Genomic DNA, 20,036 nt, shown 5'->3' on the forward strand with positions numbered 1-20,036 from the left:
AAATGGCAGCCTTCAATGCGGAAGCTTACTTTCGCTGCGGTTCCCCGTCAAGCGCCGATCAACTCCTGTAGACCATCTCAGCAGAGCGGGATCGGTGCGGCACCCAAACGCGGCGAAGCCTCTCAGCCCGTATCGGATTCTGTCTCTTTCAACTCAAGAGCGGAAGTGGTTGGAGTCACGTGACCAGTCCTCTAGCACGCTCTCCCACCGCTCCCACTTCGAAGTCAGGGCGCCTCACAGCGCTACGAGTCGGAGGACGGCGCGATCCGAAAATTTGAGAGTGCCCTGAAAGAACCAGTTGAATATACGTGAAGCGCCCTACTTGGACCAAGCAAGTGGGCATCGGTTTTTCAGAGCGTTCCAAGAGATTGGAAACCGACCAGCAAAATCTACTATCAGATTCCTGGAGATCTGCGACGCGACGACACAGTTCCAAAGCCTCTATGATATGCCGTCATAGGGGCTTCTCAAATGCAGGTGGACTTTATTGAAATTATAAAGCGCAAGGGACAGACACGGACATGAAGTCGACAGGACAGCGCTACTTCCTGTCCATGTCCGTTTCTTACGCTTTATAATTTCAATATGTCGAACCAACTAGCCCACCTCAATATTTTAATACAGGTTGACTTTAATCAGTTCGAAATGAAAATAGCACTGTACAAAGCTCCCACTAATGAACATCACATTGCAAGAGCCTGCCGTGGCTGCAGGCGGCTCGAGACGCTGCCCAGCAGACCGTCCAACTGTAGAAATTTCTTTATCATACCTCCATCCCATGCGACTCACCCCTTCCCTCCCCTCTCCTTTTAGAAATAATTAATTGATTAAATTGAGCATGACGAAAACCCCGAGACTGTAATACGACAGATACACTAGGCTCAGCTGTGTTTCAGACCTTCCAGTGTATGTGTAGTTTGTAACCGCAGTCTCGAGGTTTTTGTCTGGACTAATATTCACCCGCTCGTTTCCGCCCTTATGTTCAGTTTGTTAATCACCGTGCAGTTTACCAACATTCGAGGTAAGGCAACGCAAACGGATGAAGGATTTTGGCGACCTACTGCATGAATCTAGCCGGATTCGAGGGCCATTAAAGAAGACGTGGCCTTGGGACTCAAAGACAGATTAATTGGTATTACACTACACAATGACGGCGCTCTTGAGGTTGCCATTACAGCTGTCCTTGAAAAAGTATGTTATCTGCGAATTATTTTGTCGTGCCATCAAACAGCTAGTTCGAAGGTAGAAAATAACGACCAAGTTGTGCAATCTCCTTCATGACGCATGTAATATGGTTTATTTTAGATGCCATAATTCGTTCTACTGTTAACTAAAATAAACGACCCAACCCGATAAGAACTAGTCCGGCGGCACTATAGTTTTCCACTTCATAAGCTAGAAAAGCATGGGTCAGACGCTCGAACATTCAACATTGAGCGGGTAGAAGCTCTTTAGTTAATCTTAGTATACTAATTGCAACATCAGAGCCGCATTTTTTACAGCCTCCCTTCTCGAAATGAAGAACAATAAAAAGGATAAATTTTAATTTGGATAGAGAGATGTCGACACTACTCAAACATATACTGAGAGCTCAATAAGACTACATAACTCTTTTTAGCGCTTCAAGAGACAGCGTTGATAGCGTGGTACCTATGCACCAACTCAGCTCTTTGACGTCACGCCGCTGCGGTGGCGCTGCTGTCAGTACTGCGCATGCGCAGACGCTTCGTCCCACGCGAATCTGGTTTCTGCGCACGCGCTTTGCCTACACCTGGTGTGGAAAATCGCTGAATTTGTTTGTGGACAGCGTTTTTCTTTATACGACACCAACGCCAGTGACACGTCTGAGGCTGCTGACGTGCACTTGACAAACGCTTCGGCATGATTAAGCGTTCCATAAATTGTCAGCTACGCCGAGGATGCTACTTATGAGAGCAGAGCAGGACAAAGCAACATGATAATTATATTTACAAAATGAAACAGCAACGTTCGTATCAGTGTAGAATTGGTATTTAATTTTTCTAGCGGCCGTTTTTTAATTGACCGTAAAATTGACGAAAAGAATCCCTTCTCCAGGGATTATTTTCGTCATTCTTGCCCAGCTCGCTTGCACCTTCACATTTAATTCCATTATAATGGTAAAATTGATTGCAGATAACGTTACCTTAACACATATCGTCGGAAACGCATCAGGAGGTATACTAGCAAAAAAAGCAAATGAGACATGAATGTTTCGCCAGCGTGGGATTGATCTTCCCTGTAATGTGTAGACAATCGTTTGCTTTATAAATGATAACTTTAATATATTATCTATAGCATATGGCTCTTACTGTGCATGGTACAGTAGCATTACAAGAACGCACGTAGGCACGATACTTATCACAAATAGACCTTCCCGTAAATATGCGGTGCCCCCAGCGTTTGCTTTACGCAGTGCGACTTTCAGATTTGCGGCATTTGAAATTATCGAAGAAGCGAAGAGGAAATTGACGTTGGTTTAACAATTCGTGGTTTCAGAACACAGAGAAGGCGGACTGAAAGAAAAACAAAGTATATGACTACCTTCTTTTCCGTTCGGTTCATTTTTGCGCGTGTTCTCAGCTCCTACCGATGAGAAAGAATGAATCGTGCCGCAACCAGAATATACGGAGCGTTCGAGCCGGCACCGAGCGCACATCCGAACTGCCCCACAGTTCGCCTCGTTGCAAGGTCAGCTTGAATTTTCCGGAAAGGTCTATTGAAATGGACAGCGGCAGAGATTGAAACGAGAATAGCTCCATTACTAAGCTACCCAAGCATCGAGGAGAGTGCAGGGATTGGTGTTCCAAATGCGCCGCACGTGCTGGCCTCAACACTAGTTACTTTACTAAAGCAAAAGCATAAAACAAATTGGATCTTGCACGCGCATTCGTCAACGCGTTATTTCGGTCATTTACTTTGAATTTTTTTTATATGGGGAAGGCGTGCGCGTGTAACATGTGGAACACCAATCCCTGCATTGATGCTTTGGTAATTTAGCAATATATCTAAAAGTGACATCATTACTGATCCAGCATTGTTAGCGATGCCTCCCGTTATCTAACGATGCGGTACCGTTTGTATACTAAAGGATAAATAGAAAGAATAAACAAGAAAATACGAAGACATGCTAGTGGTGTAGATTCGCGCGCGAAATGAACTGCTGTTTTGCAAAGTTAATTTTCATATTCGTACGAATATGTTGTCAGTTACTTGGTTCGCGGCTAAAATAAATTATGAGGCACATAAATATGCCGTGTAAAGAATCCTCGCAACGCAAACATGCATCCGCGATGATGACGCCAGTGAAGGTCTCAAACTAATTGTTACCTGAATCAATATCGACTGTTCTAAAGATTATCATTCAAGAACCATCATCTTGTATTTGTGTGTTTTGACGGTTATAGAGAAAGGCAAATGTCATGAGAAGTGTAATGTGATGACTGCCATATGAGTAGGAGAGTTGCCGCCTAATGCCTGATGAAAAGCACTAAAAAAGAAATAGAAATAGCTTTCGTCCTGCGGATCTAAAACGCCCCCTTTGCTGGTCTATTGCCTTCGCATTGGGGTTTATTAAAACATAAGTAGCAGATCATCCTGGCAAGAAAACGCTCGTAAAGAAAAAACAAGAATAAAAATCTCTAAGATGGCGCTGTTTATAAGTCGCAACAATCTCAAAGTACACGGCTTGTTTGTCGCCAACACAAAACGCTGTTTCTTGACAAAAACGTTTTTGTCAATCGCTTATAACTCTTTTTTAAAGCTGTAGCGTTTGTCCCCAGATATCAGCGGCATAGTTTCAATCATATTTCTTACGTTGTTTATTTATGCGTTGCAAAAACAACTGGAGGGAACATTAATGCGTTAGCATTAGTACCTACATGAGAGCGAAAAACTGACGCCGTCCGTCTGCGGGCAAAACAGCCAAAAGAGAAGCGCGCTGCGTAGAGAGGAGGAGAGTAGTGGAGGACAATGGGGGAGGTGACGTCACGGGGCGGAAGCCAATGCGCGTGCGAGAAACCGATGAACAGCGAAAGCAGCTTCGGGCAGCGGATGCCGCTGCTAAGCGTGCAGGGCGGGCGAACGAGACAGAGGAGCGGAAGCAGCACCTAGCGCGGCTGGTCGAAATGCGGCGCAAGAAGCGGCCAGCCGACGCGGGTCTGCGTCCGACAAAGGCTGGGGCGAAGCGGGCTCGGCGAGCCCACTTCACCAGAAAAATATGAAGGAAGTTCCATTAGTGGATCCTTAAGGCCCTGTCACACTGAGGCAACACGACGGCAACAACAACACAAGGCGTTGTCCATCAGTCGGGCAACTTGTTGCTCACTGCCCGTGCTGTCCGGAAAACCTGTCACATTTGCGGCAGCGGCAGCACAACATGGATGACAACGAAAGTGTTGCCTCGCTATGACACCTTTCGGAAACCAAAACAGCAGCAACTTCTGTTGGACAACGTGTATTGCCCTGATCGCTGGCTGAATGAATTTCGGGCCGGCAACACAACAGCACAGACAGCTTTGATGGCTGAGCTAGTCCCCTTTCAATAACGTCTTACTCAAAAATAAAGGCTGGAAAAACGTTATTTAACAATAATTAAGGCTGACGTGCAACTAAAATAATTTAATTAATGTTTTTACTGCGTAGTTACGGAAATTCATCGTCGAAATGGTCACAGCTACGGTAGTGAACGTCCAGACGGGTGTTGGAATTAGAACCGGCGAGAGACCAGCTCATGTTACTGCTAGCGAAATCAAATGGCATGTCTACTGACCCGCTGATAAAATATTTAAAAAATATTCCAGGAAAGGAAATATTAAAGAATCGATGCATTAAAACGACCACTTTGACTATGATTGTTGATGCGTGTAACTTAGCAACAGCAGCTACACACTAAACTTTTTTACACCCCTTAGGGGTGTAAAGCACTTGTCCCAGGACGAGCACCCTTTGAGGGTGCAAACGAGCACCCCTCTGCCAAAGCACCCTATAGGGGTGTGAGTAGTATAGGGTGCAAGGTGCAATGCACCCCAATCCAAGGGTGCTGATGCTGATTTTAATGGGTGCTCGAGGATGATTCATTCTAATCGAAATAAACTTTTGTAAAACAAAACTTTTCTCATTTACACAGATGATCTCGTTACAGATGAGCACTTAGCCAAGCCGACACTTTGTACAGGCAGGCTGGCACTAAAAGTGGACTATTATCTAAAATTAGTTGATTAACTTTTCCAATTACTGGTTCGACAGCTGTTACGAAATTGAAGACAATCACTTCCTTAAATCAGTAATTTTTTTATAAATCCTGAAATGAGCACATAGACCAAAAAAGAGAAAATATAATTTCACCAACGGCAGCGGTATTGTAGCGGTCCAGAAAGTATTGTATCCCACAACCCGTTTTGTGTGCAACAATCTTTCACAATCGTTTTTTTCTGAGGTCTGTGCTCATTTTACGAAAAATAAGCTGGTCTGAGAAGGTGACTGCCCCCATTTTCACAATATGTGCTGGTGCTATCGAACCAGTAACTAAAAAGCTAATTCATGAATTTTATGCAATAAGTCCACTTTTAACTGTCATCTTGACTGTATAAAGTGTCTGCCAGGACAACTATAACTCAACTGTAAAAAGATAATTTGCATAAAACAAAAGTTTTATTTTACAAGGATCTGTTCCGATAAGAATGAATCACCCTGTATCTCAGCACCTGTCAAACAGGGTTCAGTATGCCAAGCATGGCAACCAGAAAACCACGAAGTATGCAGACCAGATAAGTGAAGAAATAAGGAGATGCAAAAGTGCAGTGCCAGCACAGGACCTTGTTACAGAAACTGGATTCCTGATTTGATCTGTGCAATGCATCGGCACATATGCTACTTGAAGCAGCCGTGCATAGATGCACTGTCCGATAATGAAGGCAAGATGTGCATGGCAGAAAAGGTAATATTTCAATGTGAAGCTTATGTGCAAACGGAAGTTACAGGAAAATCTTGAGTAATATAAGTTTTACTTCCGACAAAATTTGGTAGGAAAATAAGTAAATATCACAGAATTTGTTCTATGCCTAAAGCTTCTGAATTTATTAATTGCTCGATGGTCTTAATACTCGTATATTAGAATAGATCAGTGGGAGACATTCTCAAACATCATTTTAAAGGAGTCTGCCACCAATCTCAATGTGTCATCAAGTGTCCAATTGTCAAACTGCCAACACTGAAGTGTGATATGCATCACATGCATAATCAGCACTTGCTCATGCAAGCTAAGCAATGTGAGAAAGTGTATGGTACAAACATAAACAAGGAGCTTAGCTTGTTCAATTCCGATACTTGGTCCTTGCATCCTGCTCTGGCTCGTCGGTCATTTCCCTTGCATATGAGGTGGTTACGAGTTGTCATACTTGGCATGCCGTAGTACCTTTATACTTTCGCCCAAGGCATGGCGAGTGGCATCAACTGCATACAAACAGCATGTGATTGAGCTGCAAGTAAATACAATTTGTTATAAAATGAGTAAAAAAACTAAAAGAAAAACTAAATTAATAACTATTTATTGAGCTATTATGTGACCACAAAAAAAATAATGAGGTATGTCCTCCACACACATATCCAAATACAATACTTGAGGCATTCTATCAAATATCACAGCATATATAGGCCTAGATGCTAGTAAAAATCGAGACAAAATTAAGGGGTTTGAGTCAATAAAAGCCAAACTAAATGAATAATCATTTATTGAACTATTATATGAGCACAACAAAATAACCAGCTATGTCCTCCATACAAATAACCAAATATATTTTCTTTAAATATCACAGTGCAGGCCTAAGATGCTAGCAAAAATAAGAAAAAAAGAACAAAAATCAATACAGATTACCTCAGTACATCACAATGGTTCTTGATAAAACGACTAAAACAGAAGATCAATATAGACGCCTTCCGTTTCGAGTGTATACTTTTTGTTCCCTTGCACATGAGACTTTCATTTAGGACCCTAAAGTTGCATAAAAATCAAGCTACACTTTTTTTAGTTTAGGGCTTAAAACATTAAAACAAGCTACCATATTTTCCAGACTATACTTCACAATCAGCTGTATGATGCGCAAGGGTAAGTTTCGGCTAAAAAGAAAAAGTATTTTCTTAGATAGTCCGCACTCGGTGTATAGTCCTCGGGGAAAACTTCAGGCTGGAGAACTTCACAAAAGAGATATCTGCGGATGAATGTCAGGGGGCTTTGTGTAATCTGCTCGTCAGCCAATCGCAGAGTTCCTCAAGATTAAGCTTGACCTAAGTTGGTTGCTTGCGGGCTCCCAAGCAAACAACATGTCAGATGCGAGGTATCGAAAGCCTGGGAAACAGACTGACGGTAAGAGGTTGTCTTGATTACTTTATCCCAGCGTAAAATATCCAAAACACGGCAATCTGGCCTAACCAGTTTTGTAATAATGAACAATCTTGAAACAAAAATAGTAGAGTCCACACCTGTAGATAGACTGTACGGTGTAAAATATCAACTTTTAGACATGTATAGTTTGTGCACTATAGTCTGGAAAGTATAGTAAATTTATTTTAGTTTCGAGTTAGAAGGTTAAATGGGTGCTGTACTGAATTTTGACTTAACAAAACAAGGCACCAGAAGCACACAGAGAGATGCTACAGACCCCAAAACATCACTCATGCTGCAGTATCTCAACTGGATGGGCATATTTTCGAAAAAGGGAAGAAGAGAATACAAATGTCGCAAGCTTTGTTAATCATGCTCATATTTTCCAAAAAGTACTGCCATCCGTACAAGATACCGTCATATGAGTTATGTTCTAAGGTTTGCAGCATCCCACCTAGTGCTTCGCCCTGGTTTCGTGCATCCAAATCTCGGTTCAGCATCCCTTTGGTACTAGAACGGTTGTTTGTCGGCCTCATTGATTCCACGCTCTTGCGACCTTGTTCAGGAATTTCATCAGAACTGGCCTCGGAGTAGTGCTGCTGAGGCCGACAAACAACCATTCTAGTACAGCAACTGTGTTTGCTGCCTTTTTCGAGTACGTATATTAAAAAGCCAGTAAGCCACCATGATGGCAGCGATGTCGTCCTCTGCATTCTTCACGGACAAAAACCGCTGCCTATCGACAGCGAGGTACAAAAAGTCAGCTCCCTCGGCGTCATTGCCAGAGTACACGACGCACGGCATTGCCGGGATGTCTTGCTCCTGTGTTAGCAAACAAAATCAATGCAATGTAAGGCAACAACCATGCGTGATAGTCTTCTCTAAATCATCACAGTTAGTATATCACTATCTTCCAGCGAGCTGGTCCAGTGTTATTTGCTATAGTCACTTGATCTATGTTAAATACGTAATACCCCCACCCTCTGCAGGCCTGATTACACTTGTACAGAATGCAACTTAGACAAGTGGCAGTAAATCATGCTTTCCCAGCACTAAAAAATATGCAAGATCATCAGTGTGACAGGGACACCTGCATTATCTCTGCGATTAGTAAAATTTCGGCAATGCTAGCCAGAAGTCTGGTTCCACATAGAGACGTAAACGTTGATTTGGCTTGCTAATTGCAAAAAAGCCAGAATCAGTCAACAGGAGTCCACATTCTCCTTGTGTGATCTCCTGATCTGCAATTACTTCACCTCCAATGTACATTTGGGCCAAAATATTTTGCTTTAGATGGTTAGAAATTTTGTGAAAACTGCTTTTGGCCATGATATTTCCAACCATCAGTGTGCCAGGAAAGACAGCCACTGGATCCTTTGTACCTTTCTAGAAGAGTGTGCCGTGCAGTGATTAGAAAGCTTGTTTGACGAAGTTGTAGTCAAACATGTGAAGCAGTGCCACCAGCATCGTATTGGCTCCCCCGAGACCATGCGACTCCTAAACATCACCTCCAACTGCATAACTTTGCTAAACTCTGATCTAGATGAAGGCTAAACTATGTACAAGCATGGAACATGGCTCTATCTGTTGTGCAAGAAAGGTGCTAGTTGGTAATGTACCGCATGCTTGGCTGCCATTAAAAAAAAAATGGAAAACTTTAATAAGATGAATACATTCACAATTGCATATGTGCCCCAATGTTGCCTAAACATTTGCTTAGAAAGATTGTGCGCAAGGGAGTTCATAAAAGCGCTAGGTTACATTTTGCAACCTATGCTAGAAAAGATAGTTGAGAGCTTACCTCCTCTCCAACAAACAGATGTGACAGTGCCATGGTTTCCTTGACATTGTAAACCACGATCATCGTAGCCGCTACTGCCAAGATGTCTGAAAAATAGTAGCACAGTTACAGTGTAAGGTTAGTAGAAATTCTCTACAGTTTTCATGCCCTTGGCGCCATGAAGGGCTCGCCTTGTACGGCGCTTGCCTACATGATTTGCAAGGTCCATCGAAGTTGGAGCTTCGGGTACTAAAAGGAGTGTGGAGCTGGATGTAGTGCTGTACAAGCATACTTCTTGTAAGCGTCTAAAGCGCACTGGCGAAGACTCTTGGCTCCTGCCGGTATCAGGGGCAGCAGAAGACGACCAAGACCATGCTAATGTTCCGAGCATGCCTGCTTACAGCGCCCGGCGAGACGAAAGCACAAATTGGCGAGCATTTGTTGCATTAGTCCCACAACCACCTGTTGCACACAATTAAGGAGCTTGGTTCTAAGCAAAGTTTCCTGCAATCACACAGGTGTAATTGCAGCCACTGCACAGCTGTGACAACTGCTAAGTGTGCCTTTACTGCTGAGAGCTACTGCGGTGCGCCCCCTGTTCCACCGCTTCATGGCGGGTGTGTTGATGATTTGGTGTTTTCGTTGCTTTATGATTCCATACTTTATAATTATAACTTCAGATGTTCCTTGTTTATCTGCAATATTAAATAAAAAGTACCTTAATAAATAACTGGTGCAGCTCCCTGATTATAATATTCATTTTGCTTTAAAAAAGACAAAGCGGCGGGTCTGACCCATCGTAGTTGCTTCATGAGGCATCGCCAATGCGTCGCAAGTCACGTGCATTCGACATTATGTGACGCCACTGCAGCACAAGCTGGTTCTGCCTTGTTCAATTAAAACATAATGCACTAGTAACACAATTCTCTCCTTATTGCCTAGGTTGCCCAAACCACCAATACAGGGATTGTAAGGATTCCTTTTATTTGAAGAAGCTGAAATGGAAGGTCATAAAATGCAACAAAAAAATGCACCTTCATCGTCTTTCGCCCAGTGCAAACTGACATGTCTAGCTAATTGCTTCAGGGAGCCCAACGACATTACAACGCACAAAATGAAAGCAACTGCATGGCAACTCCATCGGTAGTGGATTATTCTGTCTGTCTTGTTTTTCTGTATTATTGTTCTGTCGTGTGTGCATTCAATTTTGTTATCCTCTGCCTGCATTCCCCCAGGGCAGTTTCTCAGCCGCTAATACATATTATAGCTTTTTAGATCCAATTAATTTGAAGGATATCAACCTCAGCTTTCCCAGTGCCACAGAGGCATTTCCAGCGCCTGTCCTACTCAAAAGATAACGAAAGCCCATCCCCCTCTCCGCTCCCCCCCCCCCTCCCCAAAGTCTTTCATTTTGCTGAGGCCTCTTGTCCCCCATCCCCCTCATACAGCATTTTGTCATGGGCGCCGCGGAATCAAGATTTTGGCTACGTGCCTGGCTTGCACCCATTTTTTTGTTTGTTTATTACTGTAGGATTTAACTGTAAGCACAGTGTTAATGCAGAGTAAAAGATAGCAGCATACTCTTGTTGGCTAGTGCTGATGATTGGACCAGTTGGTAGACAATTATTAAAAATAAATTGTGAAGAATATGGGAACAGAGCATACGGACATGACACAGCACTGTGTTCATCTCCTCCTCCTTGCCTGTGCGACTCCCATTCTTTGTTTCTGATAATAATTCATTTTTAATGATTTTCTGTTTGGTGTCATCTGTATGGGGGTTCACTGTAACGACCCACCTGCCATTGCATTCACTTTGGGGGCAGCTCCCTCTTCCTTATGGTGCCATCGTAGAGGAAGTGCAGGGTGGGCGTCACTCTCACTCTTGTGGTGCAGTTCTCCAGGTTCCCATAGGTTGCAAGCTGCCAGCCAAACTGAGTCAGGCCAGCCAGCCCTGCGGGAAATGTCAATTCCACTCTTTTAGACGTAGACACCCACGTTTTGAGTATACCTGAAAAAGCTTCAACTGAGAGGAAACGCAATATTTAGCCCTTTTTGAATGCATCTTTTTCTTTTGCTGGGAACATACATAACACCACACACTAGTGTACATTCAGTGGTGTGGCTTAATTTATGATGAGCATTTTTTTATATAACTTGAAGCATTTGGCGAAAACGTACAATATCATGGGTCGGACATAAATTGTTCCTGTGAACTATCCTACACATTTACACATTACCTGATCTCATGAAAGCAACAGAGCAGGGAAGGCTGTACTGCATGAATTACACATGATTTATAACCAATTAAAAGTTGGTATTTTTTCATTTATTACTATTGGTTATTATTTTTCGACAGAAAGAACTGGGCGAGTCGGTACGTTGGTAGTCTTTCAACACCATCGAATATTCAGGATCTTTTCGCATTTTTTCATACTTTTGCTTTTTCTAGCTGCTCTGCTTTTGAAGCGGCTTTCGCTGCCCCGGAAAAACGCGACATTCAAACTCACTTTATTTACATCGCACAATCGTATACTTCAAAAGCGTGCCGCTTCGGCATACGCGAAATGACCGCGCGTTTCTGCGGCACAGGCATTATAAGCATAGGCAAGAAATCATGCTGCTCGCTCTTGTAACGTTTTTTTCTCGCTCCCGTTTTACGAAACGAATCGGTGGCGAGCGGCTGTTGAGACCACACGGCAGAACTAGCATGACCTGTGATTGCTTGAACTGCCGTCAGACTGCACTTGAACGCTCCGCAAAATGCGTCATCGGACGAACGTCGTAGAACGGCGCCCAGAACAGCCTCTCGGCTCCGCCGCACACGAATCTTTCTCACCCTGCGGAGCAAGCCATAGGTTTTGAACAACGTACGCTCTTTTTAATTAACCAAATAACACCGGCCAGAAGCATCGTTAGAATCAAGCATAGCTTAGCAAGCACATGGTACACGACAAAGTTTCAAAACAGCGACGCAGTTCGCAAAAACAGAAGTGCTCACCGGCGTTTGCAGCAGTGTTGATGGAGTGTCCGCAACTTGCATCGGTAAGACGCAGCGTCTCCCAGCTCCCAGTCATCCCTTGCTACGCTTGAACACGTTAGTCGTAAGGAAGATATCTAAAATATGGGCTGAAACGTAAAAAGGAAGCGATCCTCGAAGCCTGCCTAACCGGCCTAACTTCCAACGGCTGCCAACGGTAGCTGAGTGCAATAGCGATGGGCCTTGCGCAGTCTTCAAAAGGCTCTTCTTTTTTCTTTTTTTTTGAAAACGAAACTAAGCAAATAAGTATTATATTACTATTAATAGTGTCACTATAATGTTGTAGAAAGTTAACAAAAATTTAGCCTATCTTAGGTTTTATCTAAGTTTTAGGTTTTCTTTTTAAACACGAAACCGAAACTATAGCTCAAGCACGTTTCGTTTGTCGTATTCATTTCCGTGCGTGCGTGCGTGTGTGCGTGCATGCTCCCGTGCTCGTGTGCGCGTGTGGATACGTCCGCGTGGTTGTTTTGTGCGTGCGTCTGCGTCTGCGTGCGTTTGCGCGTGTACATGCTTGCGTACGCGCGTGCGCGCGTGTATGTGTGTGTGCGCACGCGCAAGCATATCTGTTTATGCATTCTATTGAACTACGCTAGCAAGAAGGCCAATAGACCGATCTCACCAAGCGTTCCACGCATGCGTGACGCCGCCATAGCTGTAGTTTGTAAGAGGCAGACGCCAATTCACGAGATAGCTCATGCCGCCTCGTGCTCTGCTCGCGCAGACCTCTAGCAGGGTTGTCGCGTGTGCAGAAAGACTACAGCTCCCACGATGCATGTCGGCAGCGGTGGCGTACTCAAACTAGCTGTGGGATCTGTCTATTGAATGTCCCTGGGCACTGCAAAAAACAATAAATGTTTTTATTTTTATTGTTATTATTGAACTATGCCAGCGTGAAATCCAGTGATTCTTCCTTAACTCTGCAGTAAATACTAGTTGATTGATTGATTGATTGAGCTTTATTTTTGCTGGTCGTAAATTGAAATAGATGCCGATCGGATTTTCGGAGTATACAGATTTTGGTTGATTAGCCATAAATAAAAATAAAATGAATAAAAAAAATATAGTGTGGTTCATCAATTCATTTAATGTACGCTGAGCCTAGTTATATAAACTGAAGACGACATACAGATATCTATCGCTTCCTTTTTTTTTCTAAATTATGCTGTTAAAAATAAAGAACACCCTTGACCCAATAACTGAGCACCGTTCCAACACCCTTCCAGGTCTCAGCACCCCTCGCAATGAATCGGAAGGGTGCTCGCGCAAAAGCACCCTCGCGCTCGTCGTGAGGGGTGCTAACCCTGCAAGAAAAAGGGTGCTAGACGGCTAAGTGAAGGGTGCAAACCCCCTGCAGCACCCCTAAAGGGTGCTGTAGCACCCTTAAAGGGTGTAAAAAAGTTAAGTGTGTACCAGACACCTGATTTGTTTAAAAAATACCCAGGACGTCTTGCGGAATGAAGCGATCATATAGCAGGCGGTAGGCAAATAGACAGCGTTGAAAAATATTCATTCCATCGATCATTATGAAGGCCGATAGTGTCGGTGTCGCAGTTTTGAAGCACTTCCAGTTCATCTGAACAGCACGCTACAAAAGGCGCTTTGGGGTACTGCCGGTGCTAACTCAATTTTACAGTAGAGATAGGAATTGCATGAAAGAAAGAACCGGACAGAAGCACTTCATACGATGGTGTAAATCCCGAATATATATCAGCGATCTTATTTTCCTCGGTTAGGGCTATCTGCTTTGTAAGCGAATGAAAAAAAGTGGAAGCCGTTTACAAATCCCTGTAACGCCGAATTGGAGCGCAGCTCTTGAGGAGGAGGAATGAAGGGTACTGAGGGGAGGGTAGACCCCTCCCCCTTCTCCTCCTCCTCCCCTAATTCTTTAATATGCTCCGGGGGGGGTGTCACGTGACTTCGGGGAGGGGGTCACGTGACCTCGGGGAGGCGTGACCTGGGGGTGACCTCAAGGCCACGTGACCCCAAAGGTGACCCCCACGTGACCTTGGGGGTCACGTGACCTGGAGGGGTCACGTGACCTCGGGGGTCACGTGGGGTCACGTGACCTTGAGATGACCTTGGAAGGGGTCACGTGACCTTGGGGGTCACGTGACCTCGGGGGTCACGTGACCTTGGGGAGGCGACCACGTGACCTCGGGGGTCACGTGACCTCAGAGGGGTCACGTGACTTGGGGGTCACGTGACCTTCAAAGGGTCACGTGGGGTCATGTTGGGGTCACGTGACCTTGAGATGACCTTGGAAGGGGTCACGTGACCTTCAGGGGGTCACGTGGGGTCACGTGACCTTGAGATGACCTTGGGAGGGGTCACGTGACCTTGGGGGGTCACGTGACCTTGGGATGACCTTGGTTACGCCGACGCCGACGGCGACGGCGACGCCGACGCCGACGGCGACGCCGACGCCGACGGCGACGCCGCTCAAGCCGGGAACGGGCCCCTAAGAGCTGCGCTCTAAAACATTTTGATAAACTAAAGGGTGAAAACTACTCCCCGTGTCAATTTTTCTAATCACAGTCACTGGCTTATGTCGTACTGTGGTGATTTCCAGCCCTCCGAGCGCTATAGCACTTTGTAGAGTCACATTTCCAGCGACTCCGCGCCACACACGAACGAAGGTAAACAATCAAGGTGGTGGTGTGTTCCCCGTGTTGTCCCCACCGTCAGCGGGGTGCGACAGGGTTGTCAGACAAAAAATCGGCCAACACGGTAGGCGGGCGGCAACAACATGTTTCCCGACTGTTGTCGCTTCGCTATGTGACAGGGTCGCCGGCAACACGATTATCTCGCGTTGCCAGATAGAATAGTCCAACTCTTGCCTCAGTGTGACGCGGCCTTTAAGTAATGCGTTAAAATGACCCTAGGGAAAAGGCACGCACGTTCCCTTTTGAGAAACGCTAATACTGACCTTGAAACGAAGCGAAAGAGAAGCAGAAAAATATAGAGGAAGAAAAATAGAAACAAAAATGAGAAATCCAAAACAGAAAAGTGATGAGGTACGCGCTAGTGTTTCCGAAAAGGAAACGTATCAAGCGCTTCCCAATGGCCATGCTAACGCATTTCCTAGAGCCGGGGTTACACTGCTCATATATCATACAGAAGACCGTCTGCAAACTGATTCGAACGCGAGTCACCACGAGATCCGTGCTTCAAATGCTGCATGGCAATGAGTTCAAGGAGAAAACTTCGCAAGCGGGATTCCAACCACGGATATTGTCGTGACTAGTGTTTGCAGAGCGTCGTCTGTATGACGTATCAGCAGTGTGACCCCGGCTTGAGGATCCATCAATGGATCTTTTTTTAATTCGAAAGACCATTTTGTTTTACTAACGCGTCTGCACGTTATATGTCCGTCTGGGATAATTAATGAAAACCAATACAAAACTATAACTATAAGAAAAAATATGTTTTTAGAAGGCTTGTAACATGACGTAAATAAAGTTGTGCTTAAGTTCCAAACCTTTAAAAATATATATATTTTTTTTAATTTGAAAGTTCATCAGTGATGAGAAGAATTACCGGTTTTTCCGCATCCTGCATTCCTTTTTTTTACATTAATTATGAAAACTCTGTGAAAACTAAAAAAAAATTGAAGTAGTTGCTTTTCCAGTTTGATCCCTCACAAAATATATGTTTGCTAAAGGTGTTAATTACCGTTAATCTTCTTGGCCACTTCTTCTCGTATCAACCACAGGTGTCCATAGCTTGGCAAAGAAGGCGGAATTTTGGTTTTATTTTTCCATTATTTGCACACGTAGTCATAGAAATCATCACATGGATCTACAGATGCGTTTATAGCATCACTAAGCTCTAAACCTGCAAAATTATTAAGTACAATTATTATCCCAGAAGTCTGATAAGAGTATCCCGTTTGCTGAAACCGAGTGAGTTCGTACCCAGTTTCATACAGTCAGCGGTCTTGCAGACATCGTCCTCTCCTGAAAGAAGAAAGCACATCAGTTTTGATTTTAGCTCATTTTTCCAGTGCCTTTGGAATGTGAAAAAATGCATCTGGCATGTCTTCGCGTAAGATTAAAAATTAATTTCGACCGTCTTGAATCTTTTGCCATACAATCAAAATTTCGGTTACACGGCGCCTTCTTCGCGATAATCCTAAAAAAATAGAAGAAGCGGGCCCTGGATTTCAATAAATATTTTAAGTTATTATTTGAACTTTCTATTCACTTTAAATTTCAGGCATAGAAAATGCTAAGTCGGTTTATCCTCGAAGAAAACAGTGCTGCCTCGTGAAATAATAACAAGCCTTTTTAAATTTTTTTATAAAACTTTATACTCGGAACCCAACCCTTGAACCAGAAAAAATATTAGAAATAAAGTATTATTAAATTAATCAGAAGGTTAACCAATCAATGCCGCAACCGTAGTTCGAGTGGCCATAGTGACATAAGTGTCTTTGTTATTGTTGTTTAAGCAAAGCACGAAACTCGTTAAATCAGGTAGAAAATCTTTAAAGAAACCAGAATGAATGGAATTGGTTTTTATTTAGACACCATAGGTCTAAAGTAACAAGAAAAAAAGCAGATGGATAATATGGGACTTTAAGAGTCGTAGCAGAAGTTGCAGCTAGTAACTTGGCATCTTCAGGGGCATTACGAAACTGTCTTTTGTCGAAACGTCGGCTGTCACCTTTAGGCGTTCATAAGGTGTCTAAATATTATTGCTCTTTCTTGTAGTAGCGTGTGGATAGGTCGACTTCTGCAGAATTCGGATAATCGCCAGGGGCACCGACCTATCAGAGGACGTTAGCTTCGAGCTTGACATGACTTATGAATAAATCTACCACTAATATCGTAGGTTTCATGCACACCCAATGAATTTGCAAATCACCAAGTACCAGCTATCAGTCGCACTAATACACCCCGGAAGTTCAGAATGTACAATATACGTTGTTGTTGTTGTCGTCATTTTTTTACGAGTAGAAATAATAAAATAATTAACATATATGATTTATGCTAGCTTGCCCAAGAAATGTTAGCCGACATCATTTCTTATATTTGCTCACCTTAATAAACACAGCAATCATAGTCGAAAGGTAGTATTGCACAAGTTTTTGTCTTGAGAATGAGCACAAAACTGTCATTTTGAACAGTGGCGAAATTGACAAAAGTACGACATCATTAGAAAATATAACAGTTAGTTTGGCCAAACTTTATTTTGACACCCTGGAGCCAGAAGCCACGCACATTGACTCCCAAATGTAACGCTATGATGCGATCACCAATCTTTGACGAATATAGCGCAATTTTATGAGCTACGGATTCATGCGGCCAATTTTCAACTACAGTTTCACTTCCCAATCCCGGTTAGCCATCTCACCTGACTCCGCGAATAACCGATTTCCGTGTTGGTATCACTTATCATCGTTGTGACTCCGTTGCGCATTGCTAAGTATTTTGGATGCTATGCAATATACACGGCCAAATTTAGAGCATCAAGTAGATTCATCGTGCCACGCTGTCATTCGAAAAGTGAGAGGAACGTGCTTGGACGCTGAAATTAATTATTTTACTTCGCAACGCTTCAATTTTAAACTTTGAAAGTAAATCATTTTTATTGATGTTAGGACGTAAACCGTCATGCGTTGAAGTTTTTATTATGCATACATATTGATTATGACTTTACATTATATAAATGACAATATTTGTGACGTTAAGCAAAATTAACAATTTCGCGTATTGTGGTGGCTCTCCGCGTCTAATAAATGCCGGTGTAAGTGAACTGCGGATGATCTAATAGAAGTCGGTCTTGATACAGTCCTATAATAAAAGTTGCAGCGCCCGCTTCGTTTTCTTTTCTTTCTAACCTCCGTCACGTCAACCCCACATCAAAATACCTATTTATAGAAACTGTCTGCCACCGTTTACTAAATATTGTTCTTCGACTAATCACTTTCGTCGGAGCTTCATTTTGCGAAACAAATTGCTCAATGACGAACGCCGTAGTCAAAATTATTTTTTATGACTGTTAAGAAAAAACAAAGGGTACACTGATTTGAACCCTGAATTTTGTTAATGAGCCGGGCTTCTAGTTCACACAAAAAATTTTGTTTCTGCGTACAAAACCAATTATTTGAAAAATTCAGACAGATGTAATATATTGATATTTGCGATTTCTTGAACTACATAAATTTTTGGGCATAAAGAAGAAACAATAATATTCGCATTTTACTTGCAAACCTTCGTGGTTGAACTCCTGATGGATTCGGAAATAACTTCACCGGTTACAAAAATTAAATGGTCTAGGTACTTGCAAATCAATACTCGATACCTTTGGTTTCAGCAGTCGTGGAGCAGATTATAGCTGACATAATGAAGATCCGTGCTGTTGCCCAGCAATTCATGGTGCGGCTTTCTGTTCAGGACTGGTGTAGTACCAAATACCGAATATTCGGCTAAGAGCGTTCCTTTGTTTTCAAGGACTGTTTAGAAGATAGAAAAAAATGCAAAAGATGTAGAAATTTCTTAATATGCTTGACACCTCTGCCAATGTTGGAACTTTCGCGAGGATGGCATCGGATTCCCTCTGCGGAGAGGATGCACGCGAGGAGCGAGCTGAACCTCACACCACGGCTTGTCTCGGCGGAGACGATTTACGATCGCGCGCGGGGGTCGAGATGTAAACTTCGTACCCGCAGCGGCCGGATGCAGCCGCGAAGATCAACAGCTGGGAAAGTGGAGACGGACAGAACGAAAGCTGGAACGCTACGGATCGGAGAACGAGAAAGTGGCTCGTCTTTTTGGAACGTGTGTAGTGTGTGTAGTTTAAAATAAAAGTGTTGAGATTTGTTGAGACTGATCGATATCTCGGAACGCCAAGAAGCAACAATTCCCTCAACAAAATAATTGGTGCCGAAACCCGGGAAAGAAACTACTGCACTACAAATAAAGCCGACGAGCAACGTGTGATCGAATCGCCAACAGCCAGAGAAGGGAACGTAACGACTAAACGAGCGAAACCTGGTAATCAACGGCAACATCTACGATAGACCGACACAAGCAAGCAGCACTGCAAGCCAGGACTGAACGGCAATGGACGTCCTCAAGAAAAAACGAAAAACGCATCGAACGCAAGTAACGAGGCTCCTCAGCGAGGCACAGGATTTATTACAATCAGCTACGCCGACCGTCGATGATCTCGATATATTGATCGAACGTCTAAGCCTCGCTCGGGACCAACTCAACCACGTAGATGCCGCGATCGAGTCATTGATTTCCGAAAAAGAAGCAGAAGCAGAATTCACGCAAGTGATAGATTATTCTGACAAGATCGTCACGTGCCTAGCAAAGCTCAAAAGGAAAGTGAAAAGTCCGGAGGACAGCCAACGAACAAGCGGGAAACCGAACGAAGAGTGGGAAGCAAGAAAGGTGACATCAAAAATCAAGCTTCCCAAATTAGAGCTCATCAAGTTTAACGGACACCGAAGAAATTGGCAGCCCTTCTGGGAGCAATTTCAGACCGCCATCCATGAAAATCCGGAACTATCGTCCTCAGAAAAATTCAACTACTTGAGGTCAGCCCTGACTGGTGATGGAGCAGCCGCCATCGCAGGACTGCACCCGACCGCTGAATGCTACGCCCACGCCATCGAGCTCCTGCAGCAGCGGTTCGGGAATCAGGCGGAGCTGATACAGGACCACATGACAGGGCTCATGGACATCATTCAGGTGCCGTCATCGCGCAGCGTCAGAGCTCTGCGGCGGGTCTACGACAGCGTCCAGGCTCACATCCGGGGCCTTCGGGCGTTGGGTGTGACGGATCAGTCATACTGTGCCATG

At 43.8% G+C, this 20,036-nt stretch overlaps 1 pseudogene; it reads right to left on the minus strand.

Moving 5' to 3' along the window:
- The window catches only part of LOC120844418, a 97,692-nt pseudogene extending 79,091 nt beyond the window's left edge, over positions 1 to 18,601 (minus strand).
- Between the last annotated feature and the right edge of the window lie 1,435 nt (positions 18,602 to 20,036).

This window comes from Ixodes scapularis, unplaced genomic scaffold (assembly GCF_016920785.2).
Source record: "Ixodes scapularis isolate PalLabHiFi unplaced genomic scaffold, ASM1692078v2 PGA_scaffold1__304_contigs__length_218370807, whole genome shotgun sequence".
Lineage (NCBI taxonomy): Eukaryota > Metazoa > Arthropoda > Arachnida > Ixodida > Ixodidae > Ixodes > Ixodes scapularis.